The sequence below is a fragment of the Mustelus asterias genome, chromosome 2 (assembly GCF_964213995.1).
Source record: "Mustelus asterias chromosome 2, sMusAst1.hap1.1, whole genome shotgun sequence".
Classification (NCBI taxonomy): domain Eukaryota; kingdom Metazoa; phylum Chordata; class Chondrichthyes; order Carcharhiniformes; family Triakidae; genus Mustelus; species Mustelus asterias.
The window spans coordinates 8,892,836-8,905,005 of record NC_135802.1 but is presented as its reverse complement, the minus strand read 5'-3'; the positions used below and the strand labels follow the sequence as shown (position 1 = coordinate 8,905,005).

Genomic DNA, 12,170 nt, shown 5'->3' with positions numbered 1-12,170 from the left:
ATTCGCCAGCAGAAGTCAATTATACTGGAATCAATTTGTAACGGCCACATTCTTTCATCATCTACTCCTCACAAGTCAAGGACTATTTTGTATAACCTTTGTAATTTATATTTAGTTACTACGGGATTCAAATCATACTTCCAATCCACATGAATGGAGATGCATGTGTTTTCCCACTTCTCCTAAATTTATTCTATCTTAACTCAAGAAGGCCTGATAAAATTGGCTCCTTTTTAAACGTAACTATTGGGTCTGGAAAAGGTAGCCAAGGGAAAGGGAACATTATTAGATTAAACCTTGCTGCTATCAGCAGAAAGTGGGTTGAATAAAGACACAGAGCCACTCACCCCTCCTCACCCGGGTAACAATTTGGGGATATCCAAGCCAGACAGTAACAAATCGAGGGGTCTCACCCAGATCAACAATTTTTGGGAAACCTTACCTAGGGCTACTCGTAATAACACTTCGAACATTACCCGGAAATTCTAGAAAGATTACCAACCTCCCCGTTCGCTCACCCGCTGACCTCCCCACTCACTCATTCACTAACATTAAAAGACTGAACTTATAAACTTATCATAGGGACAGCTGGTTCTGTCCAAAGGGCCTGTGTTCTGTATAAAGGGCGTGTCTTCTGTATAAAGGGCATGTGTCCCGTATCCCGTCTAAAGGGTGTGTGTTCAGTCTAAAGAGCATGTCTTCTGTATAAAGAGTGTATGTTCTGTGTAAAGGGTGTGTGTTTTGTATAAAGAGCCTGTGTTCTGAATAAAGAGCGTGTGTTCTATCTAAAGGGCCTGTGTTCTGTATAAAGGGCATGTTTTCTGTCTAAAGGACATGTGTTCCGTATAAAGAGTGTGTGTTCTGTATAAAGGGTGCGTGTTCTGTATAAAGAGTGTGTGTTCTGTCTAAGGGCATGTGTTCTGCATAAGGGAAGTGTATTCTGTCTAAAGGGCATGTGTTCTGTATAAAGGGCCTGTGTTCTGTCTAAAGAGCATGTGTTCTGTATAAGGGGCGTGTGTTCTGTATAAAGGGCCTGTGTTCTGTATAAAGGGCCTGTGTTCTGTATAAAGGGCATGTGTCCCGTATCCCGTCTAAAGGGTGTGTGTTCAGTCTAAAGAGCATGTGTTCTGTATAAAGAGTGTGTGTTCTGTATAAAGGGTGTGTGTTCTGTATAAAGGGTGTGTGTTCTGTATAAAGAGTGTGTGTTCTGTGTAAAGGGTGTGTGTTCTGTATAAAGAGTGTGTGTTCTGTATAAAGGGTGTGTGTTCTGTATAAAGGGTGTGTGTTCTGTATAAAGAGTGTGTGTTCTGTCTAAGGGCATGTGTTCTGCATAAGGGAAGTGTATTCTGTCTAAAGGGCATGTGTTCTGTATAAAGGGCCTGTGTTCTGTATAAGGGGCGTGTGTTCCGTATAAAGGGTGTGTGTTCTGCTTAAAGGGCATGTGTCCCGTATCCCGTCTAAAGGGTGTATGTTCAGTCTAAAGGGCATGTGTTCTGTATAAAGGGTGTGTGTTCTGCATAAAGAGTGTGTGTTCTGTCTAAAGGGCATGTGTTCTGTATAAAGGGCCTGTGTTCTGTCTAAAGTGCCTGTGTTCTGTCTAAAGAGCATGTGTTCTGTATAAGGGGCGTGTGTTCTGTTTAAAGGGTGTGTGTTCTGTATAAAGGGTGTGTTCTGTCTAAAGGGCATGTGTTCTGTATAAAGGGTGTGTGTTCTGTTTAAAGGGTGTGTGTTCTGTATAAAGGGTATGTGTTCTGTCTAAAGGGCATGTGTTCTGTATAAAGGGTGTGTGTTCTGTATAAAGGGTGTGTGTTCTGTATAAAGGGTGTGTGTTCTGTCTAAAGGGCATGTGTTCTGTATAAAGGGTGTGTGTTCTGTATAAAGGGTGTGTGTTCTGTATAAAGGGTGTGTGTTCTGTATAAAGAGTGTGTGTTCTGTATAAAGGGTGTATGTTCTGTATAAAGAGTGTGTGTTCTGTATAAAGGGTGTGTGTTCTGTATAAAGGGTGTGTGTTCTGTATAAAGAGTGTGTGTTCTGTCTAAGGGCATGTGTTCTGCATAAGGGAAGTGTATTCTGTCTAAAGGGCATGTGTTCTGTATAAAGGGCCTGTGTTCTGTCTAAAGAGCATGTGTTCTGTATAAGGGGCGTGTGTTCCGTATAAAGGGTGTGTGTTCTGCTTAAAGGGCATGTGTCCCGTATCCCGTCTAAAGGGTGTATGTTCAGTCTAAAGGGCATGTGTTCTGTATAAAGGGTGTGTGTTCTGCATAAAGAGTGTGTGTTCTGTCTAAAGGGCATGTGTTCTGTATAAAGGGCCTGTGTTCTGTCTAAAGTGCCTGTGTTCTGTCTAAAGAGCATGTGTTCTGTATAAGGGGCGTGTGTTCTGTTTAAAGGGTGTGTGTTCTGTATAAAGGGTGTGTTCTGTCTAAAGGGCATGTGTTCTGTATAAAGGGTGTGTGTTCTGTTTAAAGGGTGTGTGTTCTGTATAAAGGGTGTGTGTTCTGTCTAAAGGGCATGTGTTCTGTATAAAGGGTGTGTGTTCTGTATAAAGGGTGTGTGTTCTGTATAAAGGGTGTGTGTTCTGTCTAAAGGGCATGTGTTCTGTATAAAGGGTGTGTGTTCTGTATAAAGGGTGTGTGTTCTGTATAAAGAGTGTGTGTTCTGTATAAAGGGTGTGTGTTCTGTATAAAGAGTGTGTGTTCTGTCTAAAGGGCATGTGTTCTGTATAAAGGATGTGTGTTTTGTATAAAGAGCCTGTGTTCTGTATAAAGGGTGTGTGTTCTGTATAAAGGGTGTGTGTTTTGTATAAAGAGCCTGTGTTCTATGTAAAGGGTGTGTGTTCTGTATAAAGAGTGTGTGTTCTGTATAAAGAGTGTGTGTTCTGTATAAAGAGCCTGTGTTCTGTATAAAGAGCCTGTGTTCTGTATAAAGGGTGTGTGTTCTGTATAAAGGGTGTGTGTTCTGTATAAAGAGTGTGTGTTCTGTATAAAGGGCGTGTGTTCTGTATAAAGGGCCTGTGTTCTGTATAAAGGGTGTGTGTTCTGTATAAAGGGTGTGTGTTCTGTATAAAGAGCCTGTGTTCTGTATAAAGGGTGTGTGTTCTGTATAAAGGGTGTGTGTTCTGTATAAAGAGTGTGTGTTCTGTATAAAGGGTGTGTGTTCTGTATAAAGGGTGTGTGTTCTGTATAAAGAGCCTGTGTTCTGTATAAAGGGTGTGTGTTCTGTATAAAGGGTGTGTGTTCTGTATAAAGAGTGTGTGTTCTGTATAAAGGGCGTGTGTTCTGTATAAAGGGCCTGTGTTCTGTCTAAAGGGCGTGTGTTCTGTCCAAAGGGCGTGTGTTCTGTATAAAGGGTGTGTGTTCTGTATAAAGGGTGTGTGTTTTAGATAAAGGGCAGTGTTCTGTGTAAAGGGCGTGTGTTCTGTCCACAGGGCATGTGTTCTGTATAAGGGGCGTGTGTTCCGTCTAAAGGGCGTGTGTTCTGTATAAAGGGTCTGTGTTCTGTCTAAAGGGCAGTGTTCCGTCTAAAGAGCGTGTGTTCTGTCTAAGGGACGTGTATTCTGTCTAAAGGGCATGTGTTGTGTATAAAGGGCCTGTGTACTGTCTAAAGGGTGTGTGTTCTGTATAAAGGGCGTGTGTTCCGTCTAAAGGGCATGTGTTCTGTCTAAAGTTAAAGTAAAAAAGTTTATTTATTATTGTCACAAGTAAGGCTTACATTAACACTGCAATGAAGTTACTGTGAAATTCCCCTAGTCGCCACAGTCCGGCGCCTGTTCGGGTCAATGCCCCTAACCAGCACATCTTTCAGACTGTGGGAGGAAACCGGAGCACCCGGAGGAAACCCACGCAGACACGGGGAGAACGTACAGACTCCGCACAGACAGTGACCCACGCCGGGAATTGAACCCAGGTCCCTGCACTGTGAGGCAGCAATGCTAACCACTATGCCACCGTGCCAGTGTGTGTTCTGTCCAAAGGGCCTGTGTTCTGTCTGCCACCTCCTCAACTCAGGAGTTTTCGGGGTGATGCTGCGCTGTGCATTTCTGTGAAAGCTGAGATCAGAAGACCCCGGATAAGTCAGGGGAATGTGCTGTTCTCTGTTATTTCTCAGAAGATACGGGGCAATATTCCCTTATAAATATTAGTTGTTGCTTTTTGTCGCAAAGTTTATCCTCCACACGAGCCACCTCCAAGTCCTTCTACCACATCTCAGCCTTTCAGCATTGCTGTCTCTCTCTGGATGCATCTAAGGAGGTCACACAGTTAACCATAATAGAGAGGACACCACTAGCCACTGTAACTGCATTGGAAGGAACAGATATCTGAGATCAAGGAATCATATTGTTAAAGCTACAAGCTCATCATCAATATAGTTAACTGGCTTTTAAACATGCCTGATAGACTTATTATGTAAAGCTGCCAACACCCACCATAAATTAACCGTACCATTTTACGTCAATCTTGCGCATTAAACATATTTTAATTTTGCAGCAAGGGGAAGCTAGCTGATGTTGAGTTAACAGAATATATTTAAACTGCCTCCTACCTGTAGGATTACTAATGCATAACGTACAATTTACAATGTATAATTACAAATGTTAATAACATATGCCCTCATGTACTCTCTAATGATTAGTTTTCAGACAACATTAATCATGTTATCTTAAGTGCGCTAATAAAGAAATCCGACATCACCTTTAATGACTTTGGAAAACTCATTCACTCAGTAACTAGCATGTGGGCTAAACAAAGGGCTTGGTTTGCAGAAAGATCAATGTATTTTGGACCAGTTAATGCAGGCTGGCTCAAGCTTGCTAAATTGCAGCTAATGAACCATTGGCATGAAGCTCTGACTGATTCTATCATCAGGAGTTAATGGAAAGGTGTTAAAGAGCCACCTGATGCCTTTCCATTAATATTTCTAAAGTGTCAGCTGTGGCTGAGTTCAGAACCCATCGAACCAATCATCCTCGATCCTGAGGGATCACCCCAGAAGAGGAGGTGGTAAAAGTTTAAAGTTTATTTATTAGTGCCATAAGTAAGGCTTACATTAACACTGCAATGAAGTTGCAATCCCCTAGTTGCTACATTCCAGCGCCTGTTCAGGTACGCTGAGGGAGAATTTAGCACGGCCAATGCACCTAACCAGCACGTCTTTCGGACTGTGGGAGGAAACCGGAGCACCCGGAAGAAACCCACACAGACACGGGGAGAACATGCAAACTCCACACAGGCAATGATCCAAGCCGGGAATCGAACCCGGATCCCTGGCGCCGTGAGGCAGCAGTGCTAACCACTGTGCCGCCCACAAAAGTAAAATATGGAACGCTTCACGAATTTGCGTGTCATCCTTGTGCAGGGGCCATGCTAATTTTCTCTGTATCATTCCAATTTCAGTATATGTGCTGCCAAAGCGAGCACAACATTCTCATCTCTGAGTCTCCAGATTCAGGGTCCAGGAACTGAGCATAAAACTAAATGTGACACTCCAGTGCAGTACTGAGGGAGTGCTGCAGTGTCGGAGGTGCTATCTTTTGGCTGAGTCCTTAAATGAGGCACCATGGATGTAAAGGATCCCATGGCACGTGTTGAAGCGGAGCAGGGGAATTATTCTCATATCCTGGCCAATATTTATCGCTCAATCAACACTACAGAAACAGATCATCAAGTCATTAACACAATGGGACTTGATGTGTGTCAAGTGACTGTCATGTTTCCGACATTACAACAGGAACTACACTGGCTGTAACATTTTGAGATGTCCCGCCATGGTGAACTACGCTATAACAATACAAGTCTGTCTTCTCGTTACAGGGTTTGCCAACCACATAATTCTTATCAAGGAAGTTTCAGTGTAATTTTTTGAAATTATTTTAATTAATAAATGAGGGATCTCCTGGACTGGTTTTGATCAGCAGTGGGTTGGCAGGTTCAGGAAGGCGGAGGCCCTTCGGCTCTGAGCACCGTTTGTGCAGCAACCTCACGCTGGATGGTAAGGCCAATAGGTGTGGCCATCTACATCTGAATGGGGGACGTTAAGCATGCTCACTTCGTCACCTGCCATGAGGTAATGCTGGAAATATGTTTAAAAAGCTGCCAGTATCGAAGTCCTAAAGAAAGCCTGCAGTGATGTGCCCCCTGTCAGCTGAGCGACCACTCTCTTCAGCCCGAGAGACCAGCCCCCTGTCAGCCTGAGCGACCACTCTCTTCAGCCCTAGAGGCCACTCCCTTCAGCCCGAAAGACCAGTTACCTACAGCTGGAGAGACCAGCCCCCTTCAACCCGAGAGACCAGCCCCCTACAGCCTGAGAGACCAGCCCCCTACAGCCTGAGAGACCAGCCCCCTAAAGCCCGAGAGACCAGCCCCCTTCAGCCCGAGAGACCAGCCGCCTTCAGCCCGAGACCAGCCCCCTTCAGCCCGAGAGACCAACCCCCTTCAGCCCGAAAGACCACTCTCTTCAGCCCGAAAGACCAGTTACCTACAGCTGGAGAGACCAGCCCCCTTCAGCCTGAGAGACCAGCCCCCTTCAGCCCGAGAGACCAGCCCCCTTCAGCCCGAGAGACCAGCCCCCTTCAGCCCGAGAGACCAGCCGCCTTCAGCCCGAGATACCAGCCCCCTACAGCCCGAGAGACCAACCCCCTTCAGCCCGAGATACCAGCCCCCTTCAGCCCGAGAGACCAGCCCCCTTCAGCCCGAGAGACCAGCCCCCTTCAGCCCGAGAGACCAGCCCCTTTCAGCCTGAGAGACCAACCCCCTTCAGCCCGAGATACCAGCCCCCTTCAGCCCGAGAGACCAGCTCCCTTCAGCCCGAGAGACCAGCCCCCTTCAGCCCGAGAGACCAGCCCCCTTCAGCCTGAGAGACCAGCCCCCTACAGCCCGAGAGACCAGCCCCCTACAGCCCGAGAGACCAGCCCCCTACAGCCCGAGAGACCAGCCCCCTACAGCCCGAGAGACCAGCCCCCTTCAGCCCGAGAGTCCAGCCCCCTACGGCCCGAGAGACCAGCCCACTACAGTCTGAGAGACCAGCCCCCTACAGCCCGAGAGACCAGCCCCCTACGGCCCGAGAGACCAGCCCCCTACAGCCCGAGAGACCAGCCCCCTCCGGCCCGAGAGACCAGCCCCCTACAGCCCGAGAGACCAGCCCCCTCCAGCCCAAGAGACCAGCCCCCTACAGCCCGAGAGACCAGCCCCCTTCACTGTTGCAATGTCAATAACGTCTTAAAATCAAAACCCTCTCAGCCAGTCTCGACTTGCTTCTACTTAAGATCATTGACAGCTGAAGGTGAATCCTTGCAATAAAAGACATCATTCAGCTTAATGTTTTGTCAGGAAGACAGCACCTCTGACAGTACAGCACTGGAGTGTCAGCACCGATTATGTGCTCAAGCCTCTGGTATGAGGTGCAAGAGGAGCTCAATGAAAGGGCATTATTCTGGGGTAGGTGAAAGGCATTTTAAAATGCATTCTGCCACATGGAAAGCAGGGGCAGGATGGTGGGGGGGCGCGGGGGGAGAGTAATTATTTAATGCAGCGAGTGCTCCTTGTGAAAATCTTTTTTGTCAGCTGCAGATGGAAGCAGACAGGGTGCACATACACCTCGAGTGCTTGAGCTGCTTTCAGCAATATCAGCTTGACCCTGGGACACAAACTGAAAAACATCAGTACATTTAATACAAAAGAACTCCCAAATCCCAAGGAGATTGCAGTTTAATCCTTTAATATTAGGCTGATAGTTGGGAGATGTCAGTTATCTGGAAAGATGAAGTCACAGGCTACTGCTTTAATTTCCGAGGCCCGGATACCTGCGAAGCCTCGGGACAATCCATGCCGTCCGTTACAAGCAGGCTCTAATTGCAATGTTTAACCTCCGAGTCTTGACACCATCTCCAGGTATCACTGCGTCTGTTTATAAATCTCACACCAATCATGCCATGTTATATGCTGGAAGCATCAATCAAATCAGAACTGTCAGAAACAATAAGCTGCCTATAATAGATGGCTGGGTTTTACATCGTTGGAGCAGCCGGCAAAAGCCCATCACACACAATCACAGCATTTCCTCATCAGATCGAGAAAGCAGGGTGAGCGGTCACTAGGGCAGGAGACCACAAAGATACAAAACAACAGCAACAATCACTTATATTTCAGATCCCATCTTTAAGATTGTGCAATAGCCCATGACACTTCACTAAGTGGGTGGGTCAGACCGAGCAGGGAGCTTTGGGGACAAAGAAAAGACTGGAAACGCCGATTTTGTGGGTGACACAAGATCCGGCGAGGGAGACAGGCTGAGGAAGATCCGCGGGAATGTGAAAGTTCTGCTGCAGACGGTGGAGGACAGAAAGAGAAACACACGATAGAACAGACTCGGAAAGCAGATGGGACGTGATTTATTATTTGATTTATTATTGTCACATGTATTAGCATACAGTGAAAAGTACTGTTTCTTGCGCACTATACAGACAAAGCATACCGTACATAGAGAAGGAAAGGGGAGGGTGCAGAATGTAGTGTTACAGTCATAGCTAGGGTGTAGAGAAAGATCAATTTAGATAATGAAGTATTAGAAACATAAAACAAGAGTAAAAGATAGAATTAGAAGGTATGTGGCACGGTGGCACAATGGTTAGCACTGCTGCTTCACAGTGCCAGGGACACGGGGCGGCATGGTGGCACAATGATTCTCTGGGAGGCAAGAGAAGTGATTGCAGAGCCTCTGGCTCTGATCTTCAGGTCGTCGTTGGCCTCTGGTATAGTACCAGAAGATTGGAGGTTAGCAAATGTTGTCCCATTGTTTAAGAAGGGGAACAGAGACTTCCCCGGGAATTATAGACCGGTGAGTCTCACTTCTGTTGTCGGCAAGATGTTGGAAAAAATTATAAGGGATAGGATTTATAGTTATTTGGAGAGTAATGAATCGATAGGTGATAGTCAGCATGGTTTTGTGGCAGGTAGGTCGTGCCTTACTAACCTTATTGAGTTTTTTGAGAAAGTGACCAAGGAGGTGGATGGGGGCAAGGCAGTGGACGTGGTATATATGGATTTTAGTAAGGCGTTTGATAAGGTTCACCATGGTAGGCTTCTGCAGAAAATGCAGATGTATGGGATTGGGGGTGATCTAGGAAATTGGATCAGGAATTGGCTAGCGGATAGGAAACAGAGGGTGGTGGTTGATAGTAAATATTCATCATGGAGTGCGGTTACAAGTGGTGTACCTCAGGGATCTGTTTTGGGGCCACTGCTGTTTGTAATATTTATTAATGATCTGGATGAGGGTATAGTTGGGTGGATTAGCAAATTTGCTGATGACACCAAAGTCGGTGGTGTGGTAGACAGTGAGGAAGGGTGTCGTAGTTTGCAGGAAGACTTAGACAGGTTGCAAAGTTGGGCCGAGAGGTGGCGGATGGAGTTTAATGCGGAGAAGTGTGAGGTAATTCACTTTGGTAGGAATAACAGATGTGTTGAGTATAGGGCTAACGGGAGGACTTTGAATAGTGTGGAGGGGCAGAGGGATCTAGGTGTATGTGTGCATAGATCCCTGAAAGTTGGGAATCAAGTAGATAAGGTTGTTAAGAAGGCATATGGTGTCTTGGCGTTTATTGGTAGGGGGATTGAATTTAGGAGTCGTAGCGTTATGTTGCAACTGTACACAACTCTGGTGCGGCCGCACTTGGAGTACTGTGTGCAGTTCTGGTCCCCACATTACAGGAAGGATGTGGAGGCTTTGGAGAGGGTGCAGAGGAGGTTTACCAGGATGTTGCCTGGTATGGAGGGGAGATCCTATGAGGAGAGGCTGAGGGATTTGGGATTGTTTTCGCTGGAAAGGCGGCGGCTAAGAGGGGATCTTATTGAAACATATAAGATGATTAGAGGTTTAGATAGGGTGGATAGTGATAGCCTTTTTCCTCTGATGGAGAAATCCAGCACGAGGGGGCATGGCTTTAAATTGAGGGGGGGTAGTTATAGAACCGATGTCAGGGGTAGGTTCTTTACCCAGAGGGTGGTGAGGGATTGGAATGCCCTGCCAGCATCAGTTGTAAATGCGCCTAGTTTGGGGGCGTTTAAGAGATCCGTAGATAGGTTCATGGACGAAAAGAAATTGGTTTAGGTTGGAGGGTCACAGTTTTTTTTTAACTGGTCGGTGCAACATCGTGGGCCGAAGGGCCTGTTCTGCGCTGTAATGTTCTATGTTCTATGTTCTACAATGGTTAGCACTGCTGCTTCACAGTGCCAGGGACCCGGGGCGGCATGGTAGTTAGCGCTGCTGCCTCACAGTGCCAGGGACACGGGGCGGCACGGTGGCACAGTGGCTAGCACTGCTGCTTTACAGCACCAGGGCCCCGGGGCGGCACGGTGGTGCAGTGGTTAACACTGCTGCTTCACAGCGCCAGGGACCCGGGTTCAATTCCCGGCTTGGGTCACTGTCTGTGCGGAGTCTGCACGTTCTCCCCGTGTCTGCGTGGGTTTCCTCCGGGTGCTCCGGTTTCCTCCCACTGTCCGAAAGTTGTGCTGGTTAGGGTGCATTGACCCGAACAGGCGCCGGAGTGTTGCGACGAGGGAAATTTCACACTAACTTCATTGCAGTGTTAATGTAAGCTGACTTGTGACTAATAAATAAACTTTAAACTTTATGCTGGGCACTGCTCGCAAAACGTCGCCTTGCTCTGGCGCCATCTTGATAAAACCTTTTCTTAGCGAGAAAGATCTTTGACCGAAGAGAAGGATTTTCAAATCAGATGGGAGGTTTTAAAATCGTTAAATGGGAGATTATTAAATAAACAGTCGGGCTGATTGTTTGCCATCACCCAGCTTAATAATAAAATGTAGATCACTCATGACATTTGGAGCAATGCCACCCCACCCCCCTCCCAACTTTCCCAACCTTGAAAAAACAGCCAAATTAAAATGACTGACAAATTTCAATGACTTATGTTCATAGAATCCCTATAGTGCAGAAGGAGGCCATTCGGCCCATTGAGCCAGCATTAACCACAATCCCACCCAGGCCCTATCCCTGTAACCCCACATATTTACCCTGTTAGTCCCCCCGACACTAACGGGCAATTTAGCACGGCCAATCAACCTAACCCACACATCTTTGGAGCGTGGGAGGAAACCGGAGCACCCGGAGGAAACCCACGCAGACACAGGGAGAATGTGCAAACTCCACACAGACAGCCAGTTGAGGCCAGAATTGAACCCGGGTCCCTGGCGCTGTGAGGCAGCAGTGCTAACCACTGTGCCACCATGTTGCCCTTACGTACATATACACCCAGATCCCTCTGCTCCTGCACCCACATTGGAATTATGCCCTTTATCTTATATTGTTTCTCCATAATCTTCCCATTTTTTTGAATAAACCCAATTCCTAATTTATAGCTTAAATCACAGTCTAACAAGTTGATTATTCTTCTGTTAGTGAGAAACTACAACACAAGAGGACATGTGTCAGTTCCAGTCAGCTAAATATATCCATGGGGATGGTCAGACAGCAAAGAGCTGATGGAAGACCTAAAACTGTAATACAGCTGACTAACACAGCAGTGATCAGGTGAAATGCTAAACTGTGGTTTAAAAGGCCTGTGAGGGAATAAAGACGGGGGGGGGGGGGGGGGGGGGGGAGGTAAAAAATTAAGTGATTTTGAGATCTTGGAGAATAAGAAATTTGAGTAGGAGGCAGCATATGAAGTCTTAATTTGAACACAATAAATATCCAAGGAAAGAGAAAGATAGATAGATAGCAGGAAACTATAGGCCAATTAGCTTAATTTCTGTCACTGGGAACATCCATTGTTAAGAAAGTGCCACCAGGACACTTAGAAAATTAGAATACAATCAAAGAACAAAGGAAATTACAGCACAGGAACAGGCCCTTCGGCCCTCCAAGCCTGCACCGACCATGCTGCCCAACTGAACTAAAACCCCCTTCCCTTCCCAGGACTATATCCCTCTATTCCCACCCTATTCATGTATTTGTGAAGACGCCCCTTAAAAGTCACAGGAAGAGTCTACATAGTTTTGTGAAAGGGAAATCATGGTTGACAAATTTATTAGTGTTCTTAAGGATGTAACAAGCAGGGTGGATAAATGGAAACCAGTCTTGGTCCCAACATGGACACAAAAGCTGAATTTGAGTTGAGGCTAGAGTGACTGCCCTTAACATTAAGGTAGCATTTG

The 12,170-nt window shown here is 46.4% G+C and overlaps 1 non-coding gene across 1 annotated transcript; it reads right to left on the bottom strand.

The window, feature by feature from the left end:
* Positions 1-5,307: 5,307 nt before the first annotated feature.
* LOC144481983 (U6 spliceosomal RNA) lies at positions 5,308-5,414 on the bottom strand. The gene has a single exon (XR_013495832.1). It is a non-coding gene; the product is annotated as a U6 spliceosomal RNA (small nuclear RNA).
* Between the last annotated feature and the right edge of the window lie 6,756 nt (positions 5,415-12,170).